Source organism: Mustela erminea, chromosome 10, assembly GCF_009829155.1.
Source record: "Mustela erminea isolate mMusErm1 chromosome 10, mMusErm1.Pri, whole genome shotgun sequence".
Classification (NCBI taxonomy): Eukaryota; Metazoa; Chordata; class Mammalia; order Carnivora; family Mustelidae; genus Mustela; species Mustela erminea.
In genome coordinates, this window is record NC_045623.1 from 6306253 (window position 1) to 6324577 (window position 18325).

An 18325-nucleotide genomic window follows, 5' to 3' on the forward strand; every position below is an offset into this window, starting at 1 on the left:
TCAATATGCAAAATAATAGATGTTCATTAGGATCACTGGGGGATAAACTGTGTCAGCATTTGAATCTTTTTTTTTTAAATGAGCACTTTTTATTTTTTTAAAGATTTTATTTATTTATTTGACAGAGAGAAATCACAAGTAAGCAGAGAGGCAGGCAGAGAGAGGAGGAAGCAGGCTCCCCGTGGAGCAGAGTGCCCAATGTGGGGCTCGATCCCAGGACCCTGGGATCATGACCTGAGCTGAAGGCAGAGGCTTTAACCCACTGAGCCACCCAGACGCCCCTGAATCTTTTATTTTTTTAAAGTAGGCTTCATGTCCAGTGTGCAGCCCAATGTGGGGCTTGAACTCATCACCCTGAGATCAAGACTTGAGCTGAGATCTAGAGTCAGATGCCTAACTCACTGAGAGTCACTGAGCTACCCACGTGACCCTCAACATCTAGATTTTAGTTGGGATTTGTAAAGATGTGATTTCCTGCCTCTTTTACACCCCCTTCCTCCCCAGGCCAACACAAGGAAAAGGGGGAAATCAGGGGTAGTTGACAGCTTACTTTTTAACCAAGGCTGTAGAAGAGTCCAAGTCTATCAGTAACAGGGATCAGCTGTTCCTGGTTGCCCAGGCCACACAAGAGAGAGCACATGCCCTAAACCATGCAAAGACACCAGACAGACTCTAACACAAGGAGATCTTTGCCCCACCGTGCCCCAAGAAGCCGCCATGCACCACTGCCCACGAGGAAGCTTGTTTTCAAGCAGACAAGGAACACTGGTAAGCTGCCATCCCTCAGAGAGGCCTGTGCTTCAGGACAGAAAAGACAGGGCTGTAATCTTGCTCACCAAAGCTGGGACCATCCAAACGGTCGATGGACCAGCCATGGTCAATGGCTCAGACTAGGTATGACTTGATCCCATCAACAGACCATTTTTTCATGCACAGATGTCTCCTATCTCTCCTTTTGGACAAACTGAAAAATACAGAAAGGTAATGGAGAAGAAAAGTCAGCTAGAGATCTCTCTTGCCATTTTGATATGGGACAAAATTGTTTTCTATCAACTGTTGGTTCCAGAACTGCTAAAATGTCAAATTCTAGATCAGAGGTTCTGATGAACTGTCTACTGATCTCTAAAGAGACAGAGAAAAGATTGTTTCAAGGGTATTCCAGAATTTTTTGAGCTTAGCTCTGAGCAGGATGGTAACAAAACCATCCTAGACAGAAAAGGTATCATGGAAACACAGGACTGTGACCTGGATTCAAGCCCATCTCTCCCACTTACTAGTGACCTTAAACAAGTAGCTCTATTTCCCTGAGCCTTAGTTCCCTGCCTGGGCTCTACCTATCACACATGTCGTGTGAGGCTCAGAAAGACCTGGTTTGTGTTGCTGGGTTAGCCTCGATTGCTACACTGGGTAAAGCTGTGATAAGCTGGAGGCAGTCTTCTTGATGTTACTGCCTGCAAAAAAGGGAGATGTACAAACTTTCCTAAAAATGATGTTATCTAATTGGTTCTGGGAATCAAACTGGGACAGAGTAGACTAAAGAGTGTGGTTACTTTCAGGATTGACATAAAAAATAAGCTGGACTAAATGACAACTGGGGCTTCAGGTATATGAATTCTCAGCTGTGGTCCTAGGTCACTGGACACTGTGCCTGGTTTCCCTTACCATCAATCTCTGGCTCATCTGGGCCTTTATTTATTTATTTATTTATTGATGGCACAGAATGTGGTTTTAAGGTAACATCAAACTGATTTCTAGGTTTTTTTTTTTTTTTAAAGCATTACTAGAGAGCAAATTCCTCATTTGAGGGTTTTTCTTTTTTTTTTTTTTCTAAGCTATAAATGACCCCACACCAACAATTTTTACAATGGGTCATCCAACCCAGACATATATCAAAGCCTTTCCAAAAAGATGACCATACAGAGCCTGTAACGGTTATTATCAATACAATCAATGATCTCTGGGAGTCAGAGGACAGAATTTACAATCAGGTATCACAGCCTGTGCTTCCAGTCCGAGCCGCCAACCTGTCACCTGTCCCGGGGTAGAAATGAACCTTGTACCCTAGGAAGGAGGGCTTTGTCACCTCTTCTGAATCCCTGTACTGCTACTACCCTTCACACCCTCAACCTAATGATGTCAGGAGCCAAACTTGATGAAGAGTGTGTTTCACAGCGGGAGACTATCGTAAGTATGGAAAGGACTCACTGGAAATGGCCACTTTGTCTCGCCTATATAGGCAAGGCATAAAAGCTCTCACCTGTGCCCTGCCTGCTGACACATCACCGCTGTGTCAGGATTTCAGCAGACTTGCTGGTATCCCATACTGGCAGCAGTGGGACAGGAGCAGGTCTAGGACCTGATGAAATGATGAGACACACACACACCAGAAAGACAACAGTGAAGGTATTTCCCCCCCAAAAAGCAAGGAGGGCCACCCGCCAGTCCCCTGCTATTGACGTGCGTACCCTAGGTCATTTTTCAAAACTCCGCCACCAAGCCAAAGCCCTGCAGGGCCACGTGGGGTGGGGCAGCCTGGCCCAAGCACATGAAGGCCACAGGAAGTGTTCACTTTCTCCCAGTTGTTTCTGCAGCATCTGTAGCTCCTGCTGAGCCTCTGCCAAGGAGACCACGGGGGTCTCACAGCAGCCAAGGAGGGGAGGGCCAGTGGGGCTGAAAGGCAGGAAGCTGGGTGCTGCTGAGGGCAATGGTGCCTGGGGAAGGCTAACCAGCGTGCGTATGGAGGGAAAGTGAAGGCCTAGAAACACAGAGTTGGGAAGAAAGGAGACACGTCATTAGAAAGAAAGGAATGGAGTATTATGCCTCCATCAGAAAGGACGAATACCCAACTTTTGTAGCAACATGGATGGGACTGGAAGAGATTATGCTGAGTGAAATAAGTCAAGCAGAGAGAGTCAATTATCATATGGTTTCACTTATTTGTGGAGCATAACAAATAGCATGGATGACATGGGGAGTTAGAGAAGAGAAGGGAGTTGGGGGAAATTGGAAGGGGAGGTGAACCATGAGAGACTATGGACTCTGAAAAACAATCTGAGGGTTTTGAAGGGGTGGGGGGTGGGAGGTTGGGGTACCAGGTGGTGGGTATTATAGAGGGCACGGATTGCATGGAGCACTGGGTGTGGTGCAAAAATAATGAATACTGTTATGCTACAAATAAATAAAAAATAAATTAAAAAAAAGAAAGAAAGAAATGGGGAAAAGATGGAGAAAATGAAACTATTTCTTGTCCTGATGTCTCCTTGGGGTGCGACTATCATTCAGCATGGTGACAGCTAACAAGGTGAAGGGCCAGGGTTGCCACCCAAGAGCCAGGCTTAGCAGACCCCTCTGCCTTCTCCCTTGCTGGGGACTTCTGGCATACATATTCTATGCTCATCTTGGAAACAACCGGCTAAAGCAGGCAAGGTGGCATAGCTGTATCCCAGGCAGCTATGAGAGCCTCTCCCAGCTGTTCCAGGCACAGAGGGGTCAGGATGTCCTCACACTAATGCTCCCAATCACCCCTGAGTGGGAGTCGGTCCTTGCCCCTGTGACAAGACTCCCTACACCTGGAACTCCTCTGAAAGTATGAGGGCTCACCCTGAGGAGGGCAGAAGCGGGCTAGAACTGTGGGGGAAATGTGCATTCCTCATTCGTGTCATGCGAGTCTCATGGAGACAAACCTGAGAATCTCAAGTCAACACATTCATTCACCAAAAGAAAAATCAAGGTCTTGGTAAAGTGACTCAGACACAATAGCTTGCATGCCGGTCTAGGCATTCAAATCACTTAGGAAAAATTCTTAATGTGTGCAGTTGCTTCAGGCTCTGTTCTACTAAGTCATAAACTTTGGGAGGAGGGCTTGGAAACTTGCCTTTAAAGTAGATCTCCACAGATGACCATGATGTAGCCCATCTATGGACAAGTCTTTAGGGACCCTAGGACATTCTGATGTCTGAATCTATCTTCTCTTTCCTAAAAACAGTTATATGGCAGGAAGCCTGTGGAGGGAGCAGAAACCAAGACTGGTCTGTGGAGAATGCCTGCCGTGGAAAACAATGAGTACACTCTAATCACATCCCTTGCCCCGGGATGCTGATACACTGTCAGAGAAACACTGCGAGGACCCCCACATTGCCCAGTGACACAGGTCAGGCATCCTTCACGTAGGCATTCTGATTTAAAACCCCTGACCTTCTGCTCCTTTTGACCCCAGAGCATTTGCACAGATGTCTATAACACTAGGCAAACAGGTTTTCCCCATGACTTCCTGGGCCAGCTGCTGCCTACTCTGGCCCAGAAACCTTGAGCCCCAGCTCTGAAAGGATTAGAAACATCTCCTTCTTAAGATTTTGGCTGATGGGCTCTCAGGAGAAATGGGAGCCACAGAAGAACAGCACTGTGCCTTCTGTGGGCACCTTATGACAAACCACACCGAGGGCAGCCAGCTGGTTGTGGCAAGGGGTAGGAGGCAGGGACAAGGCTTGCCTTCTTCTTGCCATCGCTGGTGTGGGGCTCTAACTGAACAGCACACTCCTGGCAATTAATTTGGGGCAGCTAAATGAAATGTACCCCTCCATCTGGCTTCAGGACAGGCACTACGTACATATCAGGAGCTGCCCAGCTGTTCATAAGTCCATGAATGAATGGCCATGTAATGTGAACAGAATCTTGTAGGATCCTGAAGCATCCCAAGTTGTTACAGAGGCTTGCCCTGAAGATAAATGGGTAATGCTTCCAGGCTAGCCATGAAGTGACTTTCTTTTTGTTCTGTGGTGACTATAATCATGGGAGAGACCTCTTTTGCCTCTTTGCTCCCCAGAGTGAAATGAAAGAAAGAAATGAAAATGTTTACTTTAAATGGATTCGCTGACTACTGGTCAAAATTGGTATTCTGATCAAAGTCTACTGCAGATCTCTGATTTGCCTAAAATATTTAGAACCAAGAAAATGCAGACACAATTGGTGGACTAGGAAGGCCTCTTGATTTCATCTAGGATCTGATGCCTAGAAGCCTCTGACAGTGGGAACATTCGTCCCTGAAGAAAAGTCAAACAGGCTGCTGAGGGAGAGGAGACAGCTCCCGCTGTGTTGGCTGTCGCATACCTGGATGGGCCTGGCTGGCCTCCTGGGGGGGTGGTTCTGGGGAGCTGACAAGCTGATGGGGTTGCTGCTGGGTTCAGCCTTAACCTCCTGAGGTGCACTGGTTGCTGATGGCTTAGAAGACAGTACAGTGGAATGACTCAAATGATGGATGGAATCTACAAAACCCATGAATGAAAGAAAATGTTTGGTGGTCGACAAAGAACTGGAATCTGGCCTTCTATTGAGCCAGGGGTACCAGGGCAGGGCCTGGCTTTCCGGGAAAGCACCAAGCACAAACACTGTGAGCCGTGTTCATTTCCTTGCTTGCAGATAGCTTCTTGAGGGAGGCAAGCCACCTTAGGGGTGAGAGTGGGGCCCAGACCTAGAAACTGTGAAAATGGCATTTCCAAAAGTACCAGGTGGGAACGACAGCATCTGTGACTGCTGACAGATACCCAGGGGACACTAGTTCAGGATACGCAGTGAGCAAGACCTCTGCAGGAGGGAGATGATGTCCCATTTGAAGAAGGAAGTAAGACAGACGGTCTGTGCTCATGAGACAATGGGGAAGAGCCTGCCTGGATGTTCTCGCTTTTCCCACTGCACTTCCCCTTGGGTCTACCAGGTTGCAAATGCAGTGGAGACCCAGAAACACCCTGCAGAGTCAGGAGCAGAGCAAAGATCTGAGGCACTGGGGCCTGTACTTGGTGCTTGGTCCCAGGGCCTTATAGATCCTCCTTATAGATCCTGACACACACCAGGGAGGATCTATAAGGCCTGGCTAGAGAAACAGGAGGTTACCTGAGTGACCAGGCAGTGCCTTCTTCTGTTTGTACTGTGTGTACTCGCTGGCTACATCCATGTCAGAGCAGACTTCCAGCTCATCAGACAGGAAGGAGGAGCTGCTGGGAGAGTGCCGGGAGTCCGACAAGTCGTGGCTGCTGGAGGGCATGAGGGACCGTGTATCCAGCTTGGCCTACTGGACCTCAATCACTTTCTCCTTCTCCTGCAGCTTTCTGTTGAGCCTAGTGGGGTGTAAGGAGATAATAGGTGAAGCCAAGGGCACCAGCCCAACTTGTCCTGACCAAGGCACACGGGAAAAGCCACCTAAGTCAAGGGAACCTTTCCTCACTGATTAGGGGCGGAGAGTAGGTGGGGTGCAGTGGGAGAAAGAGGGGCAATCACCACCCAGGGCACTGGCCACGGGAGACGCCGGAAACTAGCAGAGACTCAGCCAGCCCTGTAAGGCACAGCTGCTCCAAGTGCGGCCCCAAGAACTGCTGGTTACCAGTCTCCAAGAAGGTAAGCGGTGACAAACACGCAGCAGTCTGGCATCGCCCTTGACAACCGAGAGCAAGATGCGTGGAATCATGTGGATGATTGAGCTACAGCCCAGGTATGTGTCTGGGATGGATTAGCAATGAAAACAAAACCAAAATGCTTTGCTCTTCACCGCAGGGATTTGAAGCAGCACCACGTGGTCTAAAGCAGGCTTCCAACAGAGAGATGCTTGGACTAGAGGCTACAGCTACGGATTTTGAGCCCATATTTTACTGTACATGGTAAGATTTTCTGCAGTGACTCATTGAAAACTGGTTCCTGAGAGACTGCAGCCTCCCAGGCATCTGCAATACCCAGGCCTTTCCCCTCTGAGGAACTACTTTATGGTTCTTCAATTCTTTTTTTCCCCCAGGGGGAACTGGACTATTACTAAATGAGCTGACCAACTTAGGTTAAGTGAACATAGCTGCACAGCCTCATCTTTAAACATCTGGGAAGAAAGCAGAGGAGAGCCTTGGGGGTGCCAAGACCCCTGGAACCTGGTTAGTTTCCTATTGGGTCAGGATGAGTCTACGTTACTAAACCTGGAGAATAATTACACGATATAAATCAACAGAATTATAGTAAAAGAGAGGCTAAAGTGTCTCATGAATAAATGAAAATGTTATAATCAGCATTTCCCTGCCCTGATTTGTAAAGTTACAGTCACCCTGGACCCCTTTGGGCCTTGTTCCAGATTCCTTTACCAGATCCTATTTCAAGTTACCTGAGGGCCAGCAGTTCAAGTCCAACTTGATCTTTCTCACTTTTATGATCCTCTGAAAGCCAAACTCAGAAAGACATGGTAAGAAATCAAACAGATCCCACTTCCTACATTATGAATGCAAGAGCATCTGTGGGTACAGAATGGTGATTCCTCTGTGTATGTCCAAGACATGTAGGAGAATTACTTGGGAAGGTTGCAGATTGTATCCTCAGAGGGTAGACCTGTGGGCTCTCTTGAACTCACCAGGCAGACCTCCCCTGACCTCGTGATCAGCCTCAGGACTTCCTCTACCCTAAATCAATGCAAAGAAGTTTGAAGCGCACTTGTTCAGCTTCTCTCTGGAATATTCCACCTTCCAAGCCTGCCACAGACTCACTCCCAGATGCATGCTCTGTGTCCCATCATAGCATTCATGGAGAGCCCACTCTTGCTCTGAGAGATGACAAACCATCCTGTACCACCTCTGCACCTGCCACCAGTGTGTGCCACCAGCCCCCAAGACTGATCCCACTATCTCTTGGTACTCTCAGGAAATGTCTTCTAAGTAAAGAACTCCAATAAAAACCCGTATTCCATCCACTTCTTTATCCATTCATCTGTTGATGGACATCTAGGTTCTTTCCATAGTTTGGCTATTGTGGACATTGCTGCTATAAACATTCGGGTGCACGTGCCCCTTCGGATCACTACGTTTGTATCTTTAGGGTAAATACCCAGTAGTGCAATTGCTGAGTCATAGAGCGTATCATGCTTAGTGAAATAAATCAAGTGGAGAAAGACAACTATCATATGATCTCCCTGATATGAGGAAGTGGTGATGCAACATGGGGGCTTAAGTGGGTAGGAGAAGAATCAATGAAACAAGATGGGATTGGGAGGGAGACAAACCATAAGTGACTCTTAATCTCACAAAACAAACTGAGGGTTGCTGGTGGGGAGGGGTTTTGGGAGAAGGGGGGTGGGGTTATGGACATTGGGGAGGGTATGTGCTATGGTGAGTGCTGTGAAGTGTGTAAACCTGGCGATTCACAGACCTGTACCCCTGGGGATAAAAATATATGTTTATAAAAATAAAAAATTATTAAAAAAAGAAAGCTTAAAACAACAACAACAACAACAACAAAAACCCGTATTCCTGGTCTATGTTTCTGTTTTTATGCCAGTTCCATGCTGTCTTGGTGATCACAGCTTTGTAGTAAAGCTTGAAATCAGGTAACGTGATGCCCCCCATTTTATTTTTGTTTTTCAACATTTCCTTAGCGATTCGGGGTCTCTTCTGATTCCATACAAACAGACACATAGACCAGTGGAACAGAGTAGAGAGCCCAGATATGGACCTTCAACTCTATGGTCAATTAATCTTTGACAAAACAGGAAAAAATATACAGTGGAAAAAAGACAGTCTCTTCAATAAATGGTACTGGGAAAACTGGACAGCTATATGTAGAAGAATGAAACTCGACCATTCTCTTACACCATACACAAAGATAAACTCAAAATGGATAAAAGACCTCAATGTGAGACAGGAATACATCAGAATCCTAGAGGAGAACATAGGCAGTAATCTCTTCGATATCAACCACAGCAACTTCTTTCAAGATATGTCTCCAAAGGCAAAGGAAACAAAAGCGAAGATAAACTTTTGGAACTTCATCAAAATCAAAAGCTTTTGCACAGCCAAGGAAACAGTCAAGAAAACAAAGAGGCAACCCATGGAATGGGAGAAGATATTTGCAAATGACAGTACAGACAAAAGGTTGATATCCAGGATCTATAATGAACTCCTCAAACTCAACACACACAAAACAGACAATCAGATCAAAAATGGGCAGAAGATATGGACAGACACTTCTCCAATCAAGACATACAAATGGCTATCAGACACATGAAAAAATGTTCATCATCACTAGCCATCAGGGAGATTCAAATTAAAACTACATTGAGATATCACCTTACACCAGTTAGAATGGCCAAAATTAGCAAGACAGGAAACATGTGTTGGAGGGGATGTGGAGAAAGGGGAACCCTCTTCCATTGTTGGTGGGAATGCAAGTTGGTGCAGCCTCTTTGGAGAACAGTGTGGATATTCCTCAAGAAATTAAAAATAGAACTTCCCTGTAATTGCACTCCTGGGTATTTACCCGAAAGATACAGATGTCGTGAAAAGAAGGGCCATCTGTACCCCTATGTTTATAGCAGCAATGGCCACGGTCGCCAAACTATGGAAAGAACCAAGATGCCCTTCAACGGATGAATGGATAAGGAAGATGTGGTCCATATACACTATGGGGTATTATGCCTCCATCAGAAAGGACGAATACCCAACTTTTGTAGCAACATGGATGGGACTGGAAAGATGGTGCTGAGTGAAAGAAGTCAAGCAGAGAGAGTCAGTTATCATATGGTTTCACTTATTTGTGGAGCATAACAAATAGCATGGAGGACATGGGGAGTTAGAGAGGAGAAGGGAGCTGGGGGAAATTGGAAGGGGAGGTGAACTATGAGAGACTATGGACTCTGAAAAACAATCTGAGGGTTTTGAAGGGGCGGGGGGTGGGAGGTCGGGGTACCAGGTGGTGGGTATTATAGAGGGCATGGATTGCATGGAGCACTGGGTGTGGTGCAAAAACAATGAATACTGTTATGCTGAAAATAAAAAATAAATTAAAAAAAAACCCGTATTCCTAGCCCTTGCACTACGACATTCAGTGCCCAAGCCATGTCCAAAGGGCAGGATGCTTTAACTATACTGGAATTATATTCACGAATGACACCATGTGATAAACAAAAAGACACTGAAAGGCTAAACCATTGCTCAAAGCAAATTAATGGCAGCATCCAGGCTACCACTTGGGTCTTGCAATTCTCAGGTCAGGCTCTTTTCACTATGATGACATCCTCTGAACTTTTCTGATCTTTTCTCCCTTTTCTCCCTTTCTGGATGGACACAGTCTGCTTCCCTAAAGGTCACTTGCCATGAGTGCTCCAGTTTCTGCCATTGCAATCATGACCTCCAAATCCTGTGTTTCTCCTCAGTGTTCCCCACCAACCAGTTCTGCTCCTGTAATGGCCCCAGGAAATGAAGAGGAAGCAGGACCTGGGTTAGAAACTGTGGTGGAGGTGTGGTGGCCACCTGGGCCTGGGGCTATGGGAGTGACTGAGTGTGTGCCAAAGCCCTGTGGCCAACTTACTGGTGCTGAATTTGCTGGTAATCCTCTCTGTCAACTGACTTTCCTGGGCAAGTTGCTCGCAGAAGCTCTGTCCCAGGTAGTATTCAATGTCACTGCTCCTAAAAAGGTCCTCAAAAGTTTTTACTATATCTTTTGCATGCTATGTGAGAAGGTAACAGATGCCTCTCCTTTCTTGTATCTTCTGGCATAGGTACGACAGCTCTCAGGCCTGATCCTGAATCAGGGAATCATATTTCCTAATACAGAAGAGAAGAGGAAAAAGTAAGAATGAAAATGAGTGAATGTGAAATTACGGGCCTTCAGTAGAGATTTCCATGAGAGCATTTCAAAGGAGCTCCCCAGGCAAAATTCTGGCACAGAAGCCAAAGTATTTAAGAGTAAATCCTGTTCTGATACATGATGTCAGTTTAGAAATTTAGTGATTCTTACAATGTTTTGTGCAAGTTAGCCCTATGTCCAGGAAAATACTAGGTCCTATGGAGGTAAATATGGTGCCCAATTTTACATTCTTCATGGGACTAGTAGAGTGTAGATTCACAGCTGATACTCAAGAAACACTAAATGTATTTATTGAGTAGATATTCAATAGACACAATAAATAAAAATAAGTTCAGTGACTAGAATTACTTAATCCTGGGACACCTGGCTGTCTGGCTCAGTAAGAAGAGCTCACGACTCTTGATGATGGGGTCAGGAGTTCAAGCCCCACGTTGGGTTGAGACATTATGTAAAATAAATAAATACATAAACTTGAGGGGGGGAAGGAATCACTTAATCCTAAGTCTAGATAAGACCTTTCATTTCTATTCTATTCTATTTGGAAGATCATCTCTATTATGGCAGACTGTTTTGCCAAGAGGGCCATTACATTCCTTTTCCACATGTTGTTTTGCCAATGTGCCTTTGCTCCTTCTCTCATTGGCAAGTAGAGGCTGTTCTCCACCTCCTTAAATCTGGGCAAGCTCTGTGAGCACTGTGACTGAGGTAATAAGGGAAGCAACACTGTGCTAAGTCAAGGAGTAGCTCTGAACTGTCCTGGCAACTTCTATTTCCGCTCTGTTGGAAGCCAGCTGCCATACAGAAGTGGATTTACCCTGAGACCACTTGAGAGGCCCACCCCAAGAAGAAAGACCATGGAAGACAAGAAGCCAAAGGGGGACAGAGAGAAGGCAAGGAGCATCATATCACCAGACACGTGAAGCCATCAGATGGCTGCCCCAGGAGAGACCCCCCCAAGCAACAGCTACACTGCTGAGTCCTGTAAATCCACATGAATTATTGTTTGAGGCCACTAAGCTTTTGCATGTTCTGATACTCAGTGCAGATAACAAGGACAGATACCCAGTGTCTTCCAACACAAAGTATCAACAACAGTAACAGTTATGGTAAATTGTACTGAGAGCTTAATATATGTTAGGCAATTTTGATCACTTGTACTAATTCATTTAAACCCAGTAACCACCTGTTGAGATAGTTTCTCTTAGTCTCCTCATTTGATAGGTGAGGAAAGATCCCAGAAAATCTAAATAAGTTGAACAGCTAGAAAGTGCCAGAGTTAGGATTCAGACCCAGGCAATCTGACTCCAGTCTTCCTACTACACGACATATCCAGTCACTTTACTAATAGATTCCTGAGAGGAAGTCCCAGAGACCTGGTGTCTCCCAAGCAGGGCCTACTAACCTTTCTTTGGATCTAGGCCTAGCATTAAAGTAGGCACTCTTCTGATCACCCTATTGGATCTAGGCCTAGCATTAAAGTAGGCACTCTTCTGATCACCTTATTCTGATCACCCTATCTCTTCTACTGCCTGGGCTAGCCAACCTCCAACACAAACTTAGACATTTTCAATCTTATCACGTCAAAAGAGTGCCCCCCTTACCCAGGCCAGGAGGTTGAACTCAATTCCTCTGCCAGCTTCCCTTCCACTTCAGTTTTCAGGAGCTCGGCCTCTAGCTGGGACACTCTCTGGATCAGACTCTCCAGATTCTTTTTAGCCTGAATCCCTGGGGGATAGGAAGCCCTAGTGCCATCAGACAGCCATCCCTCATCCTTGTCAGTGACACTGTGAGGTGAAGATCCCTCGAGGGTGTCAATGGCCTTCAGCTTTCGCCGTGTCTCCAGACTAGATGAATAATAACTTATAACTGAGATGGACCGGATCTTGCTCTTGAAGTTCTAGATGATCTTGTTGGCATTCCGCAGCTGGGCCTTCAGGTCTCTGATGTCCTTCTGCAGGAGAGAGATGTCTTCCGACTTTCCATATGCACGGAACTCCTCCTGTTTCCCTCAAGGGCTCTTCAAGGGCTTCTTTCCTGGGGCGATAGCTGCTGAGGAGCCCAGGCACCACTCCGTCAGGGTTGTTTCCTTGAGGCTCTCGTGATCCTCACACTCTGAGAGAAGAAAAAGACATCTTTCTGAATAAAGCTACACTGTGCTGCTGAGGCTTGGAGACAGCTCTGGTGCCAGGGATAGGAATCACTAGAGCGAAAGTTGAGGCAGTACTTTATTCAGCTCCATGCTTTACTAGCATTCAGACATGGTATTTTCACCCACTCAAAAGCCTGCAGGTCAGGAACCAGGTACAGTCACCTTCCACTGCCCTGAGTGTTTTTCCTTTTCTCAATTTCAGTTTGATGGGTGTCTCTACAGTCAATGTCCTTCTAGGATGGAAAAACAGATTTTTTAGCTTAGGGTTTACTTGTCTCCACAAGCTCATCTGGTCTCTTCAGTAAAAAGTAAGCCTTAGATGATCATCAGTTGGACAGAACTTTCCTTCTTTTAATCAATAGCAGTATGCTGGAAACTAATTAGAGACATTCCCACTCACACTCAGCCTCGTGTTGGACCAGAGTTGTCTGCCAAACTTCATGTGCCTCACTGGTCCTGGGTCCCCTTCCATTGACCATACCCCTCAGCCCTATTCCTCATTAGGTGTGGGACTGGCCAGTAGCTCCCAGATGGGAAGGCCAACTCCAGGAAGGCCAGGTGAGCCCTGCCCTTGTGTTCCTACCGGGACTGGTACTCTCTTCCCGCTCAGCTTCATTTTCACTTTGGCCGCAGGTCTTATAGCCCAGATCCTGGAGGTCCACCTGCACCTGCTTGCTGTCCTGCTTTACCAAGGATTTGCCTCCTCAGGAAGAGACACAGGGTGTCACAGGGGCTCTCAGAATGTCCCATGTACCCTCTCAACCTCAGTGGCACATGCCCTAGCCCTCAAGGGGCAGGGAGTTTACAGCCAAAGTAGAATGGAACCTTCTTTGGACCCAAGTGGGAGAAGAGACAACGCACTCCAAGCAGGACTTCCTTCCACCAGGATGAGCCTGTGTGCCACTGGTGATGTCACCTACAACAACTGAGGCTTTGTGTGGACCAGATATCTTTATGTTGGGTATTATATATATTATCATCCCTAGAAGCCCTGAGAAACTAGCAAGTGCTTTATCCACAGAAGCTCATTAAATATGTGAATGGGGTTGAATTAATTTAGAGTCCTAAAACATTAAGATCCGTACAGCTCTATAACATAGCTACTAGCCCACAGCAAATATGATCCTCAATGGGGCTCACAGCCTTCCTGTTGAGATGAGGAACACAACAAGGATGCCCACTCTCACTACTCTTGTTCAATATAGTATTAGAAGTCCTAGCAACAGCAATCAGACAACAAAGAGAAATAAGAGGTATTCAAATTGGCAAGGAAGAAGTCAAAGTCTCTCTCTTCACAGATGACATGCTACTTTATATGGACAACCCTAAAGACTCCACCCCCAAACTACTAGAACTCATACAGCAATTCAGTAATGTGACAGGATACAAAGTCAATGTACAGAAATCAGTGGCTTTCTTATACGATAACAATGAAAATACAGAAAGGGAAATTAGAGAATCGATTCCATTTGCTATAGCACCAAGAACCAGAAGATACCTGGGAATAAACCTAACCAAAGAGGTAAAGGATATATATTCGAGGAACTACAGAACACTCATGAAAGAAATTGAAGACACAAAAAGATGGAAGACCATTCCATGCTCTTGGATCGGAAAAATAAACATTGTTAAAATGTCTGTACTGCCTAGAGCAATCTGTACTTTTAATGCCATTTCGATCAAAATTCCACCAGTATTCTTCAAAGAGCTGGAGCAAATAATCCTAAAATTTGTATGGAATCAGAAGAGACCCTGAATCACTAAGGAATTGTTGAAAAACAAAAATAAAATTGGGGGCATCATGTTCCCTGATTTCAAGCTTTATTACAAAGCTGTCTCCCATCCAAGTACTAACCAGGCCCGACCCTGCTTAGCTTCCGAGATCAGACGAGATCGGGCGCGTTCAGGGTGGTATGGCCGTAGACAAAGCTGTGATCACCAAGACAGCATGGTCCTGGCATAAAAACAGACACATAGACCAGTGGAACAGAGTAGAGAGCCCAGATATGGACCCTCAACTTTATGGTCAATTAATCTTTGACAAAACAGGAAAAAATATACAGTGGAAAAAAAGTCTCTTCAATAAATGGTGCTGGGAAAACTGGACAGCTATATGTAGAAGAAGGAAACTCGACCATTCTCTTATACCGTACACAAAGATAAACTCAAAATGGATAAAAGACCTCAACGTGAGATAGGAACCCATCAGAATCCTAGAGGAGAACATAGGCAGTAACCTTTTCGATATCAACCACAGCAACTTCTTTCAAGATATGTCTCCAAAGGCAAAGGAAACAAAAGTGAAAATAAACTTTTGGGACTTCATCAAAATCAAAAGCTTCTGCACAGCAAAGGAAACAGTCAAAAAAACAAAGAGGCAACCCATGGAATGGGAGAAGATATTTGCAAATGACAGTACAGACAAAAGGTTGATATCCAGGATCTATAATGAACTCCTCAAACTCAAAACTCACAAAACAGGCAATGATATCAAAAAATGGGCAGAAGATATGGACAGACACTTCTCCAATCAAGACATACAAATGGCTATCAGACACATGAAAAAATGTTCATCATCACTAGCCATCAGGGAGATTCAAATTAAAACTACATTGAGATATCACCTTACACCAGTTAGAATGGCCAAAATTAACAAGACAGGAAACAACATGTGTTGGAGGGGATGTGGAGAAAGGGCAACCCTCTTCCACTGTTGGTGGGAATGCAAGTTGGTGCAGCCTCTTTGGACAACAGTGTGGAGATTCCTCAAGAAATTAAAAATAGAACTTCCCTATGACCCTGCAATTGCACTACTGGGTATTTACCCCAAGGATACAGATGTAGTGAAAAGAAGGGCCATCTGTACCCCTATGTTTATAGCAGCAATGGCCACGGTCGCCAACCTATGGAAAGAACCAAGATGCCCTTCAAAGGACAAATGGATAAGGAAGATGTGGTCCATATAAACTATGGAGTATTATGCCTCCATCAGAAAGGACGAATACCCAACTTTTGTAGCAACATGGACGGGACTGGAAGAGATTATGCTGAGTGAAATAAGTCAAGCAGAGAGAGTCAATTATCATATGGTTTCACTTATTTGTGGAGCATAACAAATGGCATGGAGGACATGGGGAGTTAGAGAGGAGAAGGGAGTTGGGGGAAATTGGAAGGGGAGGTGAATCATGAGAGACTATGGACTCTGAAAAACAATCTGAGGGGTTTGAATTGGCGAGGGGGGTGGGAGGTTGGGGTACCAGGTGGTGGGTATTATAGAGGGCACGGATTGCATGGAGCACTGGGTGTGGTGCAAAAATAATGAATACTGTTATGCTGAAAATAAATAAATTAATTAAAAAATCTTTTAAACAAATAGATTAAAAATTAACTTTTGAAATCCCCCCAAAATAAAAAACTTTTTAAAAATAAAAATAAATAAAAATTTTAAAAACATAGCTACTAGCCACATGTGACAACTTCATATTAAATTAATTAAAAGTAAACAAAATTCTGAAGTTGAATTTGAGACATCTCATGTGCTCCATAAGCATTTCAATCAATGTAGGAAGTTCTAGTAGAAAGCATGGATTCTAAACCAATGGTGATGGTATATTTTTGAAGATTGTGATTTGGTGCCAAGAGGAGGAGAGAAACTGTCAGTATAAGTTGAGAGATGTAAAGCAGTTTGCTGACTATAGCAGAAATCAGCAAACCTAGATGTTAGCCCGTTTCTTCCCTATATGCTCACTGCAAGCTTCCTTTGTTTTTTATTCTTCTCTACCAGTTGGAAAACTGAAGTTAAATAACCATTTCCACAATTCTAGGACCCTGGTTGGGATTAAATTTGTTTTGAGGCTGTGGAAGAAAAGGGAAGTCTACAAAGCACATAGGCAGCTGTCTTAGTGATGGTGAACCTAAGACTTACTAAGCATGACTCTGTATTTCTCCATCTGGTTGTCCTGGGCAAAGACCGTGGCTTCTGATATCAGCAGCTTCTCCTGGAGGTCCTGGTAGCGTTGTCTGTCTGCACTGGGCCAGCTGGGAGCGCAGGTGCTTGGTGGATCCAGGAAGGCTAAATTCTGATGGGGTTCCAGGGTCTTGGGCCTGGGGCCAGTTATCCAGCTGTGAAAAGAGCCAGCATAGAGACCAGGCAGTAACAGTCCCAGGCAGTCCCGATCCCCTTCCCTTTCTGACCCCCCGTGGACTATATTCATGGGTTTGTTCTAGCATTCCTCAAGCCCTTTGGTAGTGGCTTGCTTTTCAGCTCCAAGCTCCTGCAGAGCTAAGGTAATGTTTTATTCATCTCTGTATTTTCAACACAAAGTACAGTGCCACTGGAGTCTACTGAGGGGCTCTCAGTTAAGGTTGGTTCAGCGGTTAAAGAGAGGAGGGGTAGAAACCTCTCTTCATCTATCCTCATGCTCCTGTCCCAGCCTTGTCCTCCACTCCCCCCAGCCCGAATCCTCTCTAGTCTCCATTTATTCAATAGTCAGCAAAACCCCTCCCCTTAGGAGGATCCCAACAGCCCAATCCTGTGGCCCATGAACAGACACCTAGGATGGGCTGTGATGAAAATGGCAGTGATATGGAGAGGTGTCATTACACACCACTTGTTGGGGCTTCCTTAAGTCCCAAGCATCCCTATATGGCATCCTATTGAAATGACCTGTTTTATGCCATCTTTCCCCACCACACTGCAGACTTATGGGCAGAGACCGGGTCTTTCTGCCTGCTGCCCAATGCCTAGTGTGCCATCTGGAAAATGAAACACTATTTATGAAAAATTAATTGCCCAAGTAATGTTTGTGAGACAATGTTGTAAAAGCTTTTCCAAAAGATGAATGTGTGAGGAATATTACCACTGCTTGGGGGGCAAAGGTGCCCTTCCCTCAGTCCCTTCTGACCCATGGAGAAGAACTGTTTTAGATAAAAATTGTTACGTCCAGGCCTTCTCCACAGGTCTCTATTTCCATCTAAACCCACACTTACTTGGTGGCCATCCACGGTGAGGCAGCCCCAATGTCAAGACTCTGGGGTCTAGGGCAGGGCTTTATGGTCATGCACTCCTCTTCCTGGCATTGGGGATTCTCAGGAGAACAGACCAGCTCTGTGTTCATTCTGTCGATCTCCCGGACCAGGTGTGCAAGGAGCTCTGGGCTAAGCTTACTATTCCCATCCTTGCTGCTCAGCACGAGCTGTTCTTTGAGGAGGCTGATGATGTTGTGGGCATTCTTCAGTTTTCCCTGAAGCTTTCTGAATTCAGCCTGAAGGCTATTCTCATTCAGACCCCCTCTGGCTACCACAGTTTCCACTGCCACCTCGCCCTTCTCCTTGTCTTCCTCTATCTCCCATCCATCAGACATTGCTTCTCCCATCTGCTCTTTCAGCTCTGCATTCTCAAGTCAAAGGCTCAGCATGGTGTTCCTGCAGGAAACACACACACACACACACACACACACACACACACACACACACACACACCATGAGGGGGTGGCTCTTCTCTCAGCCTCAGTTTCCGTAGCCCCCATCAAGCCCAGCAGAGACTCAGAGACACCCCAAAGCAGGAAGCCACCT

At 45.6% G+C, this 18325-nt stretch overlaps 1 pseudogene; it reads right to left on the bottom strand.

Moving 5' to 3' along the window:
* The window catches only part of LOC116567389, a 60383-nt pseudogene that overhangs the window by 15641 nt on the left and 26417 nt on the right, over nt 1–18325 (bottom strand).